General features: G+C 46.7%; 1 protein-coding gene across 2 annotated transcripts in view; it reads left to right on the top strand.

The window, feature by feature from the left end:
* Positions 1–623: 623 nt before the first annotated feature.
* The window catches only part of TRAF5 (TNF receptor associated factor 5), a 48129-nt gene continuing 28856 nt past the window's right edge, over positions 624–19896 (top strand). Inside the window, exon 1 of one of the 2 annotated variants that reach the window (XM_079107612.1) lies at positions 624–849. The gene's annotated coding sequence lies outside the window, so the exon portion shown is untranslated. The remainder of the gene's footprint in view (positions 850–19896) is intronic. The other variant, XM_079107611.1, reaches the window with a different exon arrangement.

The following is a 19896-nucleotide window of genomic DNA, read 5'->3' as shown; positions in this document are numbered from 1 at the left end:
GAAAAAGGCTTTCTGTATTTAGGAGTCAGGAGACTTGGATTCAAGTTATAGTACTTTCTAAGTGTCTGGCCTTGGGCATGCCACCTTATGTCACTTCTCTGGACCTCAGAGAGCTCATCTGTAGAATGACCAGGCCTACTTTACCAGGTTGTTCTGAGGACCACATGAACTGTTTGGAAAGCCCTTGAAAGCTCTACAACTCTTTAAGAGACAGCTAATGTTAGCCAACAGCAAGATAGTAAGGTTGGCGAATAGGAGCTACGCTGAAGGAATGTGGAGGAAGAAGAGATTGGAACCAGACTTCAGACCTTGAGCTGATGGATCAACACGTGAAAGGATTGGCTGAATCTGGTGGTCTAGGTTGAAGAGCAAGCCGCTCACAATTCGAATGCACGTGAGGGAAATCAGAGATGACTCATTCGTAGAAACTAATTTTCTTAACGGCCTGGGCGACGGTCTCATCTTTCAGCCCAACACCTTCCAGCACCTCCGCGGGGCCCTGCTGGCCCGCGCCCGGAGGACCGCGACCTCTCCCCGCCCCCTCCCTGGCCCGCCCCCGGCCCCGGCCCCGCCCCCGGCCCGGCCCGGCCCGGCCCGCCCCTCCTTCCTCTCTGGCAGTGCTCTGGGGCCCCAGCCCAGGGCTGAGAGCCTGTCAGCCCCCGAGCTGCCGCGCGCCTGCACACGGGCGCCGACGGGGCGCCGACGGATCCCCGAGCTGAGCCGCACGAGAGTCCCAGCAGGTGGCCGCCCGGCACCCTCACGGCTGAAGCTGGGTGAGGACAGCGGCGAGCGCCTTTCGTTTCGCTCCAGTTACTTTGAAACCGAAAGCGTCGCTGCGGCTTCAGCGAGGTGCGGGGCTGCGGGACCCGCTGGCCTGGCCGCCCTCCGGGCTGGTGTCCGGCCGGGCTGGGCTGGGCCAGAGGCGGGTGGGGTCGGGGTCCTGGCGCGGGAGGCCAGCGGGGCAAGGGGCCGAGTGGGTGCCGCGGTGTGGAGCGAGTTTTATTAGCAGGGGGGTGTGGCGAGGACGGAGACTGGGGGGTCCCGAGCTGGGGAGTTGTTCCAGAGTGGCTGTGGGCTGGACAAGGTTCAGGTGGGGGTGCTCTGGCAGGGGAGGACTTGCAGGCACACCGCAGCCTCTGCGCTCCCTTAGCCGTCCCTCCACCCCTGCAAGACCCTCCATGCTGAGTTTCCCTCCAGAGTGAACCGTTAATAAATACTACCATGAATGGAAACATCTACCAGTTCCATTGCACAGCACCCCCTCCCCAGGTGAGTTCTAAGCGGTCTTGAAGCAAAAACCAAGGTTCCCCGCGGCGAAATAAGTTGTTCAGGGGCACCCAGACAAATCGCGGAATCTGAGTTATCCGCACCAGGACGTGTCCCCACAACCCCGCAGCCCACCCGCCATTATGGCTTTGCAGGATTTGGGCAGTTGTGAGAACTCTCGGTGAAGATCTGGGCCAGGCTCTTGCTGCTGGTCGCTCGGGGCCGCTTAGGTCTACTTTCTTTCTCGGTTGTTCTGCACCCTCCAGCGGTTTCCATATTTGGCTATTTCAGATTTACTTTCGTGAGAACTCGGTTATCTCGCAGCAGTTGACAGGCAGGACTGCTGGAGGCATGTTGAGTTTAGTGAAATGAGGTTAGGCTCCCTGCCCGGGCTGCCCCCTGCAGCCCCACCCTCCACAGCCCTGGGCTCTGACCCACGTTCTGTGAGAAAGGAATCTAGTAAACCAGTTTAGTGCACGAAATCTTTATTGGGCACAGGTGCTGTGTGAGAACTGGAATAGGGCCAATGAATATGGTTCCTTTTCTCCAGAAGTACAGGCATTTTAAAAAAGGTGTTTGGAAGACAAAATGCAAATAAATCAGTTGAAATACTTCTGGGAATAAAATAGGTCTGGGTGTGTGTGAGAGAGATAATTTTAGACAGCAAAAAGCTGGGCTAACACCTCTCAGTGCCCAGCGCGGCTGCCTGATCTGCTTTACACACACACACAAAGCGCAAGTTCGGGGCCTTAACATAATTGGTGGTTTGGATGAATGTCTGTTGTCTGAACACTCCCACCTCCAACTCCCTTCCATTGAAGAGAGACAGAAATTGTTGCAGGAAAGATGAATGTGAGATGGAAGTGGGAAATGCTTGGCCTTTATAAAGGATTTTTGTTCTTGTTACTCTAGGAATGGGTCAGCTCTCAGGTCCTGAGTTATCTCTCACTGGGTAAAAGGCAGGAGGAAGCCTCCTGTCAGAGCCAGCATCTGGAGAGGGGAAGTGAATGGAGAAGGTAATGGGACTGGGGTCTGCGGTCGGTGGGGAAAGATAGCAGTGTTTTCATCAGGCAGCAAGCATCACCCGAGAACTCTTTGATGTGGGTAATAGGACAGTGGAATGAATATGGAAAAGAAGTGGGGGCCCAGCCATGGGAAATGCTAACTGTCCGTGACTGGAGTGTTTCAGGGGAAATATTTGCAGAATGGGGGAGCTAGATGCCTCTGAGTCATTCCCATTAGCTAGCAATGGGAAAGGTGCCTCAGCACTTGAACAAATAAACCTTCTATGATTACCTCTGCTTTCCTAGAGAGGACCATGAAGAAAGAATAATAATTTCTTGTAAAGCTCATTCCTTTCCAAAGCATTTTCTCATTACTCTTGTCACTTTGTTCTTATTTTGTCCTCCATGACACCCTCATGAGTCAGGGAGAAGGATTATTCTCCACATCTCCAGATGGTGAGGGGGAAGCAATGAGTATAAATAACACTCAAGTTCTGCTACTGGACCAAGCAGGGGGCTCTGAGGTCTAGTTCTGCTGCTCCAGGACCCTCACCCTGGTTTCTCACAGAGCCTCACATCTGCTCATCTCTTTATCTGAGGGGTCAGCAGGGGACCCAGATTCCCATAGTGCGTAGATGGTCTGTTCCCCACAACCTGGAGCAAGTTCTGTTGGAGGCTTCCATAGTCACTGCCTGAACAGACACTTCATAGTTAGCTCTGCCAGCCAAGTGAACTCAGGGCAACACCTGTATCTGTGTTAGTGTGTATCCTGGAACCTGGCATAGAGTTTGCTGAATTGCGCTAAATTCATTTGGGATGTGTCTCCCTTGGGCTGTAAGCTGAGGATATGTTTGGGGTAGGGCTTGGGAGAAGATCTTGAGGTGCTAGTAAGACTTGCTTAGATCCAGGAATCAGAATAACACTGTGCAGTTTACAAATAGCCTATATCATCAGATTTCCTCCTAATTACTCCCCTGAGAGAAGGAAAAGGCAGGTGCTATTCCTTCCACTGTACCTAGTTGCAAGCTGGGGCTTAGAAGTCATTTGAAAGATCTCAGGGATGAGCAGAACCCAAGTTTTCTGATTCCAATTCCTGTGCTCTTCCCATGGAATCTTGACTAAAGGAATCCAGGATTCTGGGAACGAAGAGGATCAAAAATTGCCAGGCAACTTTGTCACTTGTGGGGGTCTTTGAGAATTCACAGACCAGGGGGGAAGGGGCAGTGGCAGAATCAATCTCTGAAGAATATTCTCTGTCCAGGTTGTTGCTCTCCTAGTGTTCCTCTGAGCAGAAGCTCTTGTCCCAGCAGAGCTCCAGCAGGAGGGTACTTGTGTATAGGAGATGCAGGGGGCACACTAGGACAGAAACCATCTCCAGGATTGGGCATCGGATGCTACTGCTGCCAGGCTTGGACCAATGTGAACTTGTTGCTTTGCTAAAAGAAAAAGCTTTATTTGAGAGACCCATATGGCTTCTGGCAGGTCATGTCTTGTGAGGAAGTGGAGTGGAAGACCAGGAGACGAAAGTGAATATACTCATTGGTCCAGACAGGCACATTTTGCATATCGGTATCCGCATGCAGGTGGTGGCACTTAGATGGTGCTATAGCAGAAGCAGTGTGCACCCCCATGGCTTGAACGTGTGCAGTGTACATCTAACATGAGTTCCTGTGGACCCAGTGTTAAATGGCTTAGCCCAGTGAGCATCCTGGGGTGTCCTGAGGGGTGTGCACGTGTGTGCTGGTGTATCACTCACTTTCAGCAGATCCCTGTGCCTCATTGACGACATGGGCTCTGTCTTTTTCCCTCCTCACCAATTCACAACACCCCTGGAATTCCCCCACAGCCGTTTCTTCCCTCAAGGCGAAGGTGCTCTCCTCCCAACCAAGTCAAGAGCACCTTCTCCACCTACATTCCTGAGTCACTCCTCCCTCAGACAGGTTCCCTCCATTACTCCCTCCCCTCCTCCCCAGGCTCTGCCTTCTGTCTGCCTTTACTATTAAACAGGAAGGCCCTGTGTTTCCCAGCCTCTCTTCTCTCTCCTTCACCAATTAGCTTCTGAAAAGAGTAGCCAGCACTTGCTCCCTCTTCCTCACTCAGCGCCCTGCACCTGTCCTACTGCTCAGATTGCCCTGTGAAGGCTCCCAGGACCTGGTAATCCTCTGTCGCCAGCCTCTGCTACAGCTGTCACCAGGCCCCCACACCATCCCCACTGATGTTTCCCAACTTGACCTCGAGCTTCTAGTTCTCCCTCCCTGCAAGTGCCAGTGTGGAGACCAGCTTACATCTGAAGGTGGCCTTCTATTCCCCAGGTCCCTCTTCTTTGACATTCCCAAGGCTTAACCCCACCCTTTTAAGAAAAGATTGATTATTTCTCACCCACCTCTATTCTTGCCCACTTTGACTTGTGATGTTTCAGTAGCTCTTAGATATTATACTGGTCCTAAGCCACTTCTTCCTCTACACTCTCCCCAACTGTTGCAGAAGTTGATGCTGTCCCTAAGTCCCTTTTGTCCTGTCTTCCCAATCAGTCCTCATCTAGTCTATTCCCAGATCAAGGCTCTCCAGACTCTTTCTTGGATAGCCCTAATTATCCATTCGCTCCTTTCCTGCCCCAGGTCCATCTGTATTCTCTTTTCCACACTGTTGCAGAGGGGTTCCTTACTATATATCATCTAGTCAACACTTAACTGCTTTCACTAGTGGCAGAGTGGAAATAGCGTGGTCTTCAGAATCTGGCACAGCAGGCTGCAGCTTTGAGGAAGAATAGTCCCTAGCAGGGAGCAAACACCAGGACCAGCAAAGCAAATAAAACAGATTTGGAAAGCAAAATGGAGGCTCTGGCTTAATCACCAGGATTAGAGCAGTTACTTCAGCGGTATCCTAGTGTGAAGTGAGAATAGGTGGACTTATTGTAAAGCTACCAGCCGGAGGCCTTTCTGTTCTCTCTTACTAAGGCAGATGACTTAGAACAGCCAGGCTGTGTTGTGAGCCCTGGATCCTGGAGGATGGAGGAAGGTGGGTGGGGTTAAGCTCAGCAGAAATCAGGAAGGTCCCTCTCTGCCTTCATGCTGTTAGGACTTTGAGGGAGAGGCTGGGCATGAGATACAACCTAGGAAAACTTACCATGCCTCCCATTTTAACATAAAGCAAATGCTCAGATGCTAAGTAGATGCAGAATGAAAGAAGTTATCTAAAAGTTGGTTGAGTTTGATTGTGGGGTTGGAGAACTGTAGACAGTGGGTCCGTGAGGTTCATTCAGGAGGCCTCAGCTACTGACTGGATATGGGGAGGGGAAAAAGCATTGGCAGGAATGATTCCAGTACTCTGGTGACTGCAGGAAGGTAGACAGTGAGTTTTCACTAAAAGGGAGCTCTGGAGAGAGAACAGCCCAGGAGTGTGGAAATTGGCTCACTTGTGCTGGCTTTGGAGTGACTGCGAGGCAGTCCCAAGGAGACACGGGGTAGGCAGGAGTATGGATAGTCTAGAGGTAGAAGGACTGTCTGGGATGGAGAGAGAGACAGTTGGGAGTTGTTTGTTCATACATGGTCATAGAAGCCAGCTCAGTGTGGTTTCAGCAAAGTTAGAGGAAAAGCATTTTCAAGTGTGAGTGTTAGATATGGAGTTAACTTTGTCACATGTTGCCTAGAGGTCAGATAAGGGGAAAACTGGAGATTGATCATTGGTGTTCATGACCCAGAAGTCACTGAGGGCCTTGGTGAGCAGGCTAGAGTGTCTGTTAATTGGGTGGAAGAGAGACCCCCAGAGATGGAGTGTGAGGATGAGTCCAGAAGTTTGGCTGTGAGAGGAAGGAGAGCACAAGTTTTAGGGAAATCTGAGAGTGGGAATGTTTTGTGGTTTTTTGTTTGTTTGTTTGTTTGTTTTTTGAATCTTAGGAGACTGTGACTGATTGATGCTAAAGGGAAGGAGGCACCCCTCCTGTTAAAGCAGGTGGAGATAGGTGAGAATCTACATCACAGGATCCTGGGAAGGGCGGGAGGCAGGAATCCAGGGCAGGTGCAGACCAGCTGGGGAGATTGGCCTATCTCAGAGGTCACCTCTGCAACCACCCTGGGATGGAGAGAGCAGAGCAGATGCCCCATATAGCGAGAAATGCAGATCTGGTGGCAGGAAGTGGAGGTCGTTCTGGTCTGATGACTTCTAGTTTTTTCTGTGTTGTAGGAAGTGAAGTTTCCTGGTGAGACTGAAGGGAGTGGTCAAGGTTTGTGGAGAAGAGAAAACTTTGAAATAAACACTGAAAAATACAAATGAGCTTAGATTCAAAAACTGGCCTTGCACCTGTTCACATGATCCCAAAAAGAACTCTGGCAAATGACATTTTAGATCTAGCACCTGTGCAGTGCCTGGCACCTCAGTGATGACCCCACAAATGTCCCTTGAACTATTGTTGTCTCCACCTGCGTGCACCCTTTTCAGCATTTTTTCCTCCTTTCCAGGTAACTATTGCCCTTAGGCCAAAGCTCTCCACTGTGGCACCTAGGTGAGTGAGGAGCGCTGCTCAAGCTTCACTCCAGACAGTGTAGACCCTCCTTCTCCTTACCCTTCTACCCCACCCCAAGTCAGCCATCAGTAGTCAGCCTTGCCCTCTCTAGTTGTAACTGGTAGAATTTGAGGACTTACAAACAGGTGGCATGACAAGTTTTTGGCATTGGGTAGCATGCTCAGTGGCAGAAAAGTTGCCCACTTTCTACAGAATACCTCTAAGACTCTCAGACTTCAGTCAGTATTTATTAAGCACCTGTCATGTGCACCATTGTAAGGTTTGGAACCTCAGAAAACAAATGAAACAATCCCTGCCCTCATGGAGCTTTTATTCTGCTAGAGGAAATCAGAGAGTAAAGAGGTAAACATAGAATATCAAATGGTAATAAGGGCTTTGAAAAAAGTACAGCAGGGGATGGGAGAGCCAGGGACTTTGGCTTTCCAGATAGATTGGTTGGCAAAGGCCTCACTGGTGAGGTAGCATTTGAGCAGATGCCTGAAGCAAAGGAACAAACCCTTTGGGCATCAGAGTGAAGAATATTGCAGGCAATATATTGCAGGAATAGTAAGCAGAAGGCAGTCGTGGTGTTAAGAAAAAGCAAGGTCCGTGTGACTGGAGTGAATGGACAAGGAGGAAAGTATTAAGAAATGAAGACAGAACAGAATGGAAGGCCACATCACAATGGGCTCTGCCATCGGAGGACGCTGACTCCTATGTCAAGTGTGATGGTACCATTGGAGCAGAGGACTGACAGAGATGACTTCTGTTTTTTAAAGGGCCACTCTGACTGCTCAGTTGTGAATGGTCTGTAAAGGAGCAAGGCAGAATACAAGACCAGCTAAGAGGTGAATACTACAACTAGTGGAAAGACGGTAGCACCACTTGACCAGCGGGGTTATGCTGAAAGCAATGAGAAGTATTTAGATCAGGGATGTGTTGGGATGGAAGAGCCAATAGGAGCTGGCCTTGTGAAATGGAGAGGGAGAGGGGAACCAAGGATGACTCCAAGTTTTGGACCCAAGCAACAGTGTGATTGGTAGTCCCATTTCACTGAGATGGACAAAAGCTATAAAGGGTACAGGTTGGGTGGGAATTGGATTGTTAAGTCTGTGATGCCTATTAAATGTGTGGGAATGGACTAGGCTGTTAGAATGGGTCTGAAATTCAGTGGAGGGGTTCATATACATAGAAATTGTGGCTTTGTCAACCACTGATGGTATGTAAACTGGAATGAACTCGGCAAGAGAATGAGTGTAGTTAGAAAACAAGAGGAAGTCCAGCACTCACCTGTAGCTCCACGAGAAGGGGGCTTAGGACTGCCACAATGACTTGCACAGTTGCACCCATGGAGTCCAGCCAGCGAACTTGCTAAAATATTACCCTTTTCATTGCTGCTGAGAAATCCTAATGCTGAAGTGTATTAATTAGGGGAGGCTAAACTACTGTAACAAATAGACACCCCCCCCCCGCCCAAAGTAGAAGTCTGCTCCTTTGGAATAAGGAGTCCAAGCCAGCAATATGCACTGGGGCAGATTTTTAGGCAGAGCATGCTGGGACCTCACCACGCTGAGAACTGCTGCTGTAGTTTGTACATAGACATGATCCCCACCTGTACTGAACAGCCCTTGGGAATGAGAGCTGTCCAGCGACCCACCACTCCACCCCCACTCATGATAGAATAAGGCATAGGCCTATTTGCATTCAATAGGCACTGAATAAATCTGGCTGGAATGGAAAGGTTTATATACATGGTTATTAAGTGCTTATTTATGTGCCAGACACTGTGTGCTAGTAATTTATGTGCATTAACAAATTTAATTCTAACTACAAGCCTTTGAGGCAGGTATGGTTATTGTCACATTTTATAGATGAGGACAAGGTGCCACAGGTCAGAGAAGGGCAGAAATCCCAGCAGTCTGGCTCCAAAGATGATCTCTAGCCCGTAGGCTCTACCATCTTTCAAGACCTTCCACTTGGTGTTGGTTGGCATGGTGCTATGTCTTCTCCCAGCCATGACACAAAGCAAAGAGCACTGGATTTGGGGTCAGAAAGTTTACACAGGTCAAGCATCCCTAATCCCAAAATTCAAAATGCTCCAAAGTCTGACACTTTTCTAGTGCCAATGTGACACCACAAGTGGACAATTGCACACCATGAAACTTTGTTTCATGCACAGAAATATTAGGAACATTCTACTAATTACTTCCAGGCTATGTGTATGAGATGTATATGAAATAAAAATGAATTTTTGTGCTTAGACTTGGGTCCCATCCCCAAGGTATCTTGTTATGTATATGCAGATGTTAAAAAAAAAAAAAATCCAGAATACAAAACACTTCTGATTGTGAGCATTTCGGATAAGGGATACTCAGCCTGTATTTAAATTCCTCCTCCACCACTTATTACGTATATGATTTGAGGCAAATTGTTTAACAACTTGGGGCACAGATACTAAATTGGAAATGGGAGAGTGAGAATGTTGTCACAGGATTATGGAGGCCTGGGTGTCATATTGTATGTAAAGACCAAGCTGGCAACTGCTAGTAGGTGTGAGGCATCGTCATCATCACCACCACCACCACCACCTTAAAAAACGAACTGGGGATCCCCTACAGTTACCTAAAAGAACTGCCAGAGGGATGGAGACCATAGCAAACCAGAACAGTTCATTGGTACATTTTTATGTGTTGGTATTTCTGCATGAAATTTGGTTTGATGAGTTTTGCTGTGTTTGTTTGTTTTTAAACGTGAAATTCTTGACTAACTTAAGTCCTTCCAGAGCTCCATGGTTAAATCAGGGAAGGAAAGAGCCAATTCCCAAATTCTGCCTGTTTCTCTTGGGTCTCCTTTCTGGGTTCTCCCTCTTCTGTGTTATCAAACCATGAGTCTCAACAACCAAAGTCAGGCATTGTCCCAAGGGACTGCATTCTTGGAGTCAGACCCTACAATGACAGGCTGTGGGTGGGCTAGACATCTGGGGTAGGCCTGGGAATGGACCTCAGGAAGGCTCTTCCCCTGAGGCTGGGTTGAAAGGGCCCCCTCTGGTCCTGTCTGCTTCCTCCTTGATCCTGGGCCAGAACTGGCCTCACTACCAGTTAGGAGGGGGTTGCCTTACCTTCCACAAAATATTACCTTGTGCTCCAGCCACAAACTCCCAGCTCTGGCTGTAGACAGTTCTCAGTATGTCACATGTCTATGGCCAGACTTGGAGATATATATCTATCTCCACAGCTGGAAAAAGGCAGTTATGAGTGAGCATTTATGGGAAGGTGGGTCACAGCTAGAATGATATTGACCTTTGGTGGCTAAGCATCACCAAGTGGTCAAACCACCCCTTATCGGGGTGATAAGTTCCAAGACCCCAGTGAATGCCTAAAACCTCAGATGATACCATAGCCTATGTATACTAGTTTTTTTTTTTTTTTTTTCTGTACATACATACCTACAGTAGGGTTTAATTTATAAATTAGTCATAGTAAGAGATTAGCAACAGTAACTAATAAAAATAGAATCATTAAAACAATATGCCACCATAAAATTGCCAGCATCACTCTTCTTGTGCTTTGGGGCCAGTATTAAGTAAAATAATGTTTATATGAATATAGCACTACAAACTGGAACAGTTGGTCTGATCGCCAGGGTGGCTAACAAGTGGGTATGCTGGGCCAAGAGAGGGTTCACATCTCAGGCAGCATGGAGTGGGATGGTATGAGATTTCATCATGCTATTCAAAATGGTGTGCAATTCCAAACTTATTAATAGTTTATTTCTGAAATTTTTATTAGTATTTTTCAGACCTTTGTTCATCACATGTAAATGAAATCAAGAGAACAAAACAGAGGGTAAGGGAGGCTACTGTGCTCATTAGCATATGTGTTCTGGAGCCTGTGTGGAGGGGTCTCAGGTCCCTCTCCTTCCTTCAGAGCTCCCTCCTGAGGCCGTGGAGGATGGAGCTATGCCTAGTCCTTGCTCAAAAATACTTCTGAATTCCACCCTAAATCTAAAGTGTTGTTTATTTGGCTGCGTATCCAAGTTCCTATGTCCACAGGACCATTGGAATCTCTGTGTGCCTCTGTGTGCACAGTGCATTGCTCTGTGTGCCTGTCTATGTGACAAATAGGTAATTAGGAAGGGAGAATGGAAGAAAAAAATTGGGTCTGAAATGATAGCCCCGTAACTCCTCATTCAGAACTACAGTCCTGCTGGGGAGGAGGGATCCTTTTTAATAAGAAGGGGAATCTGTAGCAAGAACCAAGGGTAGAGGGCTGACCCAGCCTGGGGAGCCCCACGGAGAGTAGGGTGCTGACGAGGAGCCTCCTAGCGGTATGGTCAGGGCTGGGAAGAAAACCAAAAGTACAGTGTCCCCAGGGCCAACAGATCAGGGGGTTTCAAGAAGGAAGTGCCAAATGCCACATAAAGGGCAGGCAGACAGCAATTTAGAAGAGACTGATTGGCACATCCAATTATGTGATTACAGTTTAGATCAACAAACTAATATAATGTGCTTTTCCACACTAGGGCCATTAGGTACACCCCTTACCCTCATGATTCAGGCCCCCTCAGCTTATTCAAGAGTACAGATGGGCTCAGGAGGGTAGGGAACAGCACAGGAAGGTGCTGGTGAGATCCAATGAGGGACACTGGTCTGTGGCCACTATCTGGATCAGGCACCGCCCTGGAGCCAGGAGTGGGAAGATGTTTGACTGGGGGTATTACTGGGCTTTAAGATGGTGAGTGGACTGGGCTTCAGAGAATGAGGACTCTCAACTTATCAAACTGCATTTCTGTTCCCTCCTCCGTGTCTACAGGTGGTAGAAATTTCAGCAAAGGAATGATTTGCACATAGTGGTTGCTGAATGAATATAACCATGAATTCAAAATAATCATTGGGTGAAAAGTGAGCAGGAAAATGTGTTTGGAGGATAAAATAGAGAAATGAGAAAAATGACAACAGAGAGATAGTTCTAGGTAGAAGGAAAGCAGTCAGCTTAGTTAACAGTGCAAGATGAGGGGGAGCAGCCCTGGTATGTGTTTGGGGTCAGCTGTGGATGACTAATGAAAAAGCTCATGATGTGTACCTGGAAAAAACATGGAAATACATAGAGTTTGGTGAATAGATACAAATGTCAGCCAGTAGTGTGGGGTGCCAGCCAGCCAAAAGGTTGCAGTTATGACCTTGAGCCTTAATAGAAGTGCCAACTGGGAGCGGAGAGACAAAGATGGGGAGCAGTGGGTGGGCTGACAGGACTTGACTGTGGTCAGACCACGTCTACCCATCACATTTCCTTGTGGGCCTGGACAAGGGGCTAGGGATGCAGAAAAAGCAATGTCCATTCCCAGCAAACAGGCGGGTGAGGAGACAAAGCATAAAAAGAACAAGGGAAGACAATGGGCTTGTTTGTTTTCGGCGAGACTTCTCGCTCAAACAGGTCTTCAGGAAGAGGGATTGGGCTTTATCCTATGGTCCTCACCTTTCCGATCTCATTGGACAGCAGTACCTCTGTCCAGGTGTGAAAGCCCAAATCCTGAGAGTTAGCCTCAGTTCTGTCTGTACTTTCCAGTCTCACATTCAATCTCCTGTGAAAACATCCTGAATCTCCCCATCTCCCTACCCTTCCCAGGCCCACGCCATCTCCTTCACCTGGATGGCGTTCAGTCTCCTAACTTCCCCTGCTGTCCCTGACCTGTCACATTCTCCATTTAGCGTTTGGAATAGTCTTCAGATTCCAGAGCAGATACTACCAGTGGCTGCCTAAGATGCTCCTGCAACTTCCTGTTGCTCTCTTCTTAGAATAAGCCAAAACTCCTTCCCTGGTGCACCTGTCCCTGTGGGTGCTGGCTCTTGCCTTCTACTGCTCTTCCTCTCCTCCAGGACACATAGGCAGCCCTGCCTCCCTTCTGTTTCTCAGACATGGCCAGTCCTTGCCCAGCACTGACTTTGCCCTCCCTGCCCCTCCCCCTCCCCTTCACACCTGCTGCTCAGGTATCACCTCCTCCACAAGGTCTTTAGTCTAAAGCAGATCCTTCCAGCTCAATGTCTTGTTTTTTTGTTTTTTTGTTTTTTTTTTCAAAGACCTTAGCACGCCCTGTGATTGCCACCTTTGTTTATTTACCCTTTGTCGCTTCCATTAGGTTGTAAAGGGCCCAGGAGTTGCCATGGACCATCTGTCTTGTTCACCCTTGGCCCTGAGCCCTGGCAATGTCAGGCAGTCAGGTTATCCTCAGAGGGTGTGATGATGATGCAGACTTGGGGGAAAATGCTTATTAATTTTAATAGCATCAGAGTGCTTTGTGTGGCACCATTACAAGTCTTAATGCCTAGGGGGCTCCTACAAACTTTTTCTGTAAGGAGCTAGATGATAACTATTTTAGGATTCATGGGCTATATGGTCTGTGTTGCAGCTGCTTAGCCCTGCTGTGGTAGCTCACAGACAACCACAGGCAATATCTAAACAAATGAATGTACCTGTGTACCAATGAAACTTTGCTTACGAAAACGAGTAGCAGCCTCTCTGTGCACTCTTGTGATCTCAGCCACCCGAGAGGGTCAGGCAGGAGAATCCCAAGTTCAGAGCCAACCTCAGCAAATTAGTCAGGTCCTAAACAACTTAGTGAGATCCTGTCTTAAAATATTTTAGAAAGGGCTGGGAATGTGGCTCAGTGGCTAATCACCCCTGGGTTCAATCACTGGTACCAAAAAAAAAAAAAGAAAAGTAGCAGACCAGCCATCCTCCTGATGCATCGTGTTAACTTACTTAATCATCAAAAGTTCTATGAGGTGAGTACTGTTATCACTACCACCATTTTCAGATGAAGAAACCAAGAACTCTAGACACTAAATAACTTGGCCTCCAGCAAGAGACGTGGAACTGGAATTTGGAACCACATTACTACACTCCATAGCCCAGGGTGGTGCCCACCACATGCTGCCTCTCAGTGGGTCTTGGAGAGAAAGGGAGGGACCCAGCTCCTGCTTTTCCCGAGGGCCTCTACTGCTTCCTGCTAGGAGGAACTATCCAAGGTTCAGTATTCTCATTCAGAAATTGGAGAATAATGCTAATATGTATGTCCTAGTGTTGTCAGGATTAAAATGAGTTAAACAAGTAAATTAGCTGGTTCTGTGCCAGGACACAACCCTAATATGTATAATCCTAACCCAGGATTGATTCCAGTCTTGGGTTCCATTTACATCTTTCCATATTGTTCCCTTGCCCTCTCCTCAACAGCAACTGTCCTGGAGTCTCTTCATGGCCCTGCAAACAACAACCTTTTTGCACTGTGGCCTCACGTTCGTCCATTAGCCCCCAGTTTCCTTATTGATCAAAGGTTGCTTGAGTGCTCCGGGCCAGGAGTGCTCTGGGCCAGGCGTGCTCTGTCTGAGGGTCAGGAGATTAATGGGGATGGACCTCCCCGCAGAGAGCCTCTCGAAGGGTTCCCAGATAACAGTGGGTCATGGAGACTGTCACAGAATCAGAACTGAGGGGTGGTCCTGGAGTACTGGAGTCAAACAAGCCTTCCTAGTGGGGAAGCTTTGTGTGACCAAATCTGTAGGCTTGCTTCTTTTTTTTTTTTTTTTTTTCCTTTTGTTTTAAATAGTGAGAGCAAATCTGAAAGTCCTAAAAGCATCTCTGGTGAACTCTGGATGGTTCTGAGTGGTTTCCCTTCAGTGAGACTGACCTAAGGCAGCCTCAGGAGAGGTGTGGGTGTTCGAGCAGTGGGCAGAGAGGCCTTTCAGCCATTGTACCCTCTTCTGTTCACCAATATTGTGTGCTGCACTGCCAGGAAAATGAGGAACCAGAGATTTCTGACAACTTGGACAGAATCACACTTCTTTTCCAAAGAATTAAGGTCAGAACTACATCACTCTTCATCCTGGTTGGTGGCCTCTTGTTACATCTCTTTTGGCTGCTGTGGTGCCATCTGGTCTGGGCTTGGTCTCCCTGCCTTGGTAGGCCCCGTGGGAGAGAGCTTCATCACTTCTGCCTTTCACCCAGGCCCTTCCTCTTTGTCTAACCTGTGTGGTTAAAGTTCAATAAATCCACTTTCTCCCAGAGGTCGCGTGGAGGTTTTTTTCATTGTTTTTGGCTATGGGGATAATTTCCCCAGTAGTGGAGAGGCAAAGAAGGTTAAGGATTGGAGTAGAACCCTGGCAGTTCTCTGGAGGGGCTGCTTCTTTAGTCTCAGATTGCTGGGCTGTCATGGACAGAGTGTTTCAGTTCTCTCTTGTGCCATGGAAATAATATAAGAGAAAAAGAGCTTTTCTTTCCCTTCTCTCTCTCTTTTTTTTTTTTTTTTTTAACCATCATGGTAGTAAATATCCTTCCTGAGAAAGCAGAATCACTGAATTCAATGCCAGATATGATCTTTAGCAGGGAGCTGCCTGCCTCCTAGCCAGTGAGCCTCTGGTATCCAAACCAGGGCCACTGTCTTCCAGAATGCTGCCCAGGGCACAGATTCCTGATGGGTTGCTGCATCTGGAGATTTTAACATTTTAACTTTTTCTTATTATTAGACACAGTCTCTCCTCCTTTGATCCCAGGATCCTTCAATGGACCTTAGGTAGGTTTAGAGAATATCATATTTGCATCCTCCTCATACTGCTGAATGTGGGTGTTAGGGAGTTGGCTGCTTATACTCCTGGAAAGACCTGAGCAGAACTGAGAAATGGATAGTTTTTAGTTAAGTAGCCCATCCCATGACTGGGCAGCTTTCATTGGTCAGTGTGGTGTTGCTTTCCAACCACCCATCATAGTCTATCCTGGGGCACTGGGCCAGCCTTTGTACCCCCACCTCATCGCCTAGTTCTATGTCCTTCACGTCCCAAAGAAAGCGATCTCTCACTTGGAAAAAGGCCAGGGACTTCTCCTACATCCTCAAGATCTTCCCAGGTACCATGGTACTTAACAGCAGTCCTTGACCCTATGTGTTTTTGTCTAGTCATTAATGGTTTGAATCTTGGGCCTGGAAACAAGTCACAGAGGAGTCACAAAAGGCTAAAGGCGATACCGTTGGGGGAAAGCAGCACTGATTAAATCATATGGGGGGATGACACAGGCTGTGTCCCAGCAGTGAGTGTGAACAAGAGGGTTAGATAACAGGCTTTTATACTAGCTTCAAAGAGTTTTCCAACATGCTCTCTTGGCTTATCTTTCCAGATCTTCCCAGCATAGACTAATCCTATTATATCAAACACCACCACTAAACAAGAAAATTATTTGTAAGGTGAAAAAAATTTTAATTGCCCAGAAACATTTAAAAAAATTTTTTAAGTTGACAAATTCTACATCTTTAATGAGAATTCCTGGTATTCTTAGGCATAACATTCTGTTTTCTTTTTTTTTTTTTTTTAATTGAGGTAAAATCCATACAACATAAAATTAGCCATCTATAAGAATATAATTCAGTGGTGTGTAGTATATTCACAACCTTGTACAACCCTTGAGCAGGTTTTTAACCACTTACTGGTATCACAAAGAAATCATGACCATTCCTAGGACTCATAAAATTTTTTGATAGTTTATATAATATGATGAATCATATAATTTTGATTAACATAATTTATTCCAATAGAAGACGTGTGAGAGGTCAGCTGGTCTCACTAACCCCATTCTACCAAGACTATCCAAAGGCATCCTGACCTTGAAAGGCCTCCACTACCCCCTTGGCTTCCCTCGTCATGCTCTCTTCCTGGTGCCAGTGTCCTCCCCGAGAGTCTGGGCCTCATCTCCATTCTCCTCTCCCTCAGCCCTCCCAGCTAATCTACTTCTAACCCTGTGCATTTGACCTCACAAAACGCTCTGCAGACATGGGCCATTGCTTTGGGTCAGGCTGTTCCCACCTTCCTTTGCTCCCTTGTAGTCTCTTTCCATAAATTCCCAGCTGAACAGTCTTCCACATTTATAATCCCTAAAAAGATCAAAATTGCATGGTGAAGAGTATAGTTCCTGGCTCAGGTGTTCATTCAGGGATCTTCACCATGTGCTCTGCCTCTCTCTCTCCCAATTAATGTCTCACAGATCTTTCTAGGTGTTTCCAACAGCTAGTTAAGTTGTACGGGAATCAGACACAGGCCCTAGAAAAGCTGGGAAGCCAAATAGGAGACTTGGGGAGAGGCAGCTGTGCTCCTCCAGGACCGAAGGCACTAGGGAGGGGACACTTGCCGCAGCTCAGGAGCTGGGGAGCATGTGGGTCAACCTGGTGGAAATTAGTCCAAGAAGAGGGGTCTTTGAACAGTGGTTAGAACCTGGGTGGAGACCCAGTCACATTAAGATGTTGCCCAGCACGGGGAGATTGGGAAGAAATCCTCTGGCTCCTCCCTTCCTCCCACTCCATCTCCTGGAGCTGCCTTTCATTGACTGAACCCAGCCAGAAGCCAGGGATCCTGGGAAGCAAAAGTTTGTGGGGGCAACTCTCACCCCACCTCACAGTACAGACCCTTGCAGAACAAGAGTAGTGAGTGAGCAAGCAGGCAAGTGACCACAGTGTTCCTTGACTTCCACTGCAGTGACAGTTAATTACTAACCATTCTAAGAGCTTTTATGATACCTTCTGGGAAATTCTTTAATGTCTTTCATCTAGAAAACACCTCCTTCTTGGGATCAGCTGAAATGCTTTCTTCTCAGTGCAAGCAGCATGGACATCTCAGAAAACGTTAGCTACCCCTGAACTGGCCTTCAACAGTTCTTTGTCAAAACCTCTTGGTGGGCACTTGCCACTGAAATATTACAATTCATCATTGCAATGTCTGACTTCCTCTGTACTTGGAGAGCCTCAGGGGTGGTCACAATGTCACAGGTTTCTGCATTCTTAGGACCTAACGCAGGATGCAGTAAGTACAGCTGCGTCAGTGCCAGGGACATATGGACCGGCAGGTTGTGGAGGGTTCTTGCCCAAGATTCCGCAGCTGGTGAGCAGCAGAGCATATGGCTGGATCGGGCTGTCCACATCCTCTTTTGCCCAGGAGAATGGTCATGTGTCCTTTTTACTCTGGGATGTGCTTTGTTGTAATCATAACTCCCCAAGAATCAGCACTTGAAAATTCTGGAGACACGATTCCTGGGCTTATATCTTAGGAACTATAATGTAGTGTGTAAAAGCATTCCCCCAATTTCTAGACCTCCATGAATCCAAAGAGGGTGTCAGGGATCTCTAGAGGTGGCATGGATAGACAAGGACCTACCTTTCTTCATTAAACCTGAGACTAAATTAATATGTGTCCTTTTTGTTGTAACTGAAGGCTCAATGCATGCTGCTTCTGTATGTGAGACTACTTATTGTATGTTCCTCAGAAACGAATCGGAAGAAATGTATTAGTAAAGAATTTAAGTTGTGACATTCACATCTATTCTTTGAATTCCTAAAAACAATTCTCCTGGAAAAGATGCATCCATTTATTAAATAACAAGAACAACAACAACAGAAATTGTGTTTTAAAGAAATTCAGTAGTTCTTAGGGAGCAGATGGGTGAGATTTTTCTCTTGTCTTTCCTGGCCTGAGCTAATAACTCCTCAGCAGGAGGAGCACACTGTATACCCTGTCACTCATAGGAATAAGGTACTGTTGACTGCAGAAAGACCATGTGCAAGTTCTATTATTAGTGGCTTTGATGATTTCTTCCTTGTTTGTAAGAACTCCTTTGCTGTTCCTGTTACATAAGCTATTATACACGGAAGGGAAAGGCTTTAATAAAGTGGGATGCTGACTCATTCCTGTGAAACAGCTGCCTGGGAATACCAGAGAACCAGCTGGAGTGCCTCATTAACTAGAGAACCATATATGTTAGGCAAAGAGACATCAGCCTTTTCAGTTTTGTTGTTGGTCTCCCACGTGGGTGGAGGACTGAGGAAGCTTCAGAGGAAGGAGCAGGACCCCACCCTGAGAGATAACCACAGTTCCCTTTGCTATGCAAGAACATCAGAAGTCCTTATTTTACAGCATTAGGTTTTTCAAATGTGTAACCGAGATAAAGACTCAATTTCATAAAAACAGATATTGGACAAAGAAGATTAGGGAGTGAACAAGGTCAGTGGATGGCTTGGGCTTGCTGACTAGGTCTGGGAAATGTACATATGGCTGGGGAGAAGGGCCAGGTATTAGTCCTGAGGCCTCTGAGCAGCACCGAGGAGACTGTGAGAGTCAACAAGGGCTGGAACAGCAATGGTAAAACTGCCCAGGTAGTGTGCTTCAGGGTCCCAGTAGTGCCAGAGCAGCCCCTACTAGAAAAGATCTTACACAAGATCTTGCTAACTTCAGGTAAATTCAGGTAAAGGCCACTTGTATGCAACTCTTTCCAGCTGGTGTCCATGTACCTCCTGCATTGGTGGCTTGAAATCAGCCATGATGGGAGTATTTATAGCCACAGAAGTTGGCAAATGATACACACTAGAGGTTTTTCTCCAGGAGAGCATATTGTTAAATATTTACTAGCACATCCCTGATTGGATTGCCTGACACCTTACTGTCAGAACTATTTTCATGATACTAAAATATCCTTTACCACTTTTGCTTTTATTTCACAAATGCTCAGAATTGCTTTCCAGACACTGTGTCACGTGATGATGAAGATCGAATGCTGGAGCAGATGCCAGAATTCAGCTGTCTTCCAGTAAGCCAGATATTAAAGAGCTGTGCAAAAGTGTAAAACAGCACCGCTCTTTTCACTAATTTCTTTGGGAAAATGGTTATTTTCCATAAAAAATATTTTCATAATATTTAATAATATTTTCATAAAATATGTATATTAAACATGATTAGATTATGTTAAAGCAAACTAGTAAAGAAATATTGTTAAATTTATCACTTTTAATCTCAAACACTGTAAATATTGATGGATAAAATTCACATGAACACAATGTCTTAGGAGTCCTCATTTTAAAAAATAGATGTTATTTTAGAGCAATGTTAGCTTGACAGCAAAACTGAGAAAGTTTAGCTTATCAACTTTTTCTTTCCTGGATCGTGCCTCTGGTGTTATATCTAAAAAGTCATTGCCAAACCCAAGATCTAGATTTTCTCCTACACTGTCTTCTAGGAATTTTATAGCCTTCCATGTTATATTTATGTCTTTGATCCATTATAAGTTAAATTTTGTGATGGGGGTAAGGTATGTGTCTAGGCTAATT

Source organism: Sciurus vulgaris (genome assembly GCF_902686455.1).
Source record: "Sciurus vulgaris genome assembly, chromosome: 12".
Classification (NCBI taxonomy): Eukaryota; Metazoa; Chordata; class Mammalia; order Rodentia; family Sciuridae; genus Sciurus; species Sciurus vulgaris.
The sequence above is the reverse complement of the archived record's forward strand: the minus strand, read 5'-3'. Positions and strand labels throughout refer to the sequence as shown.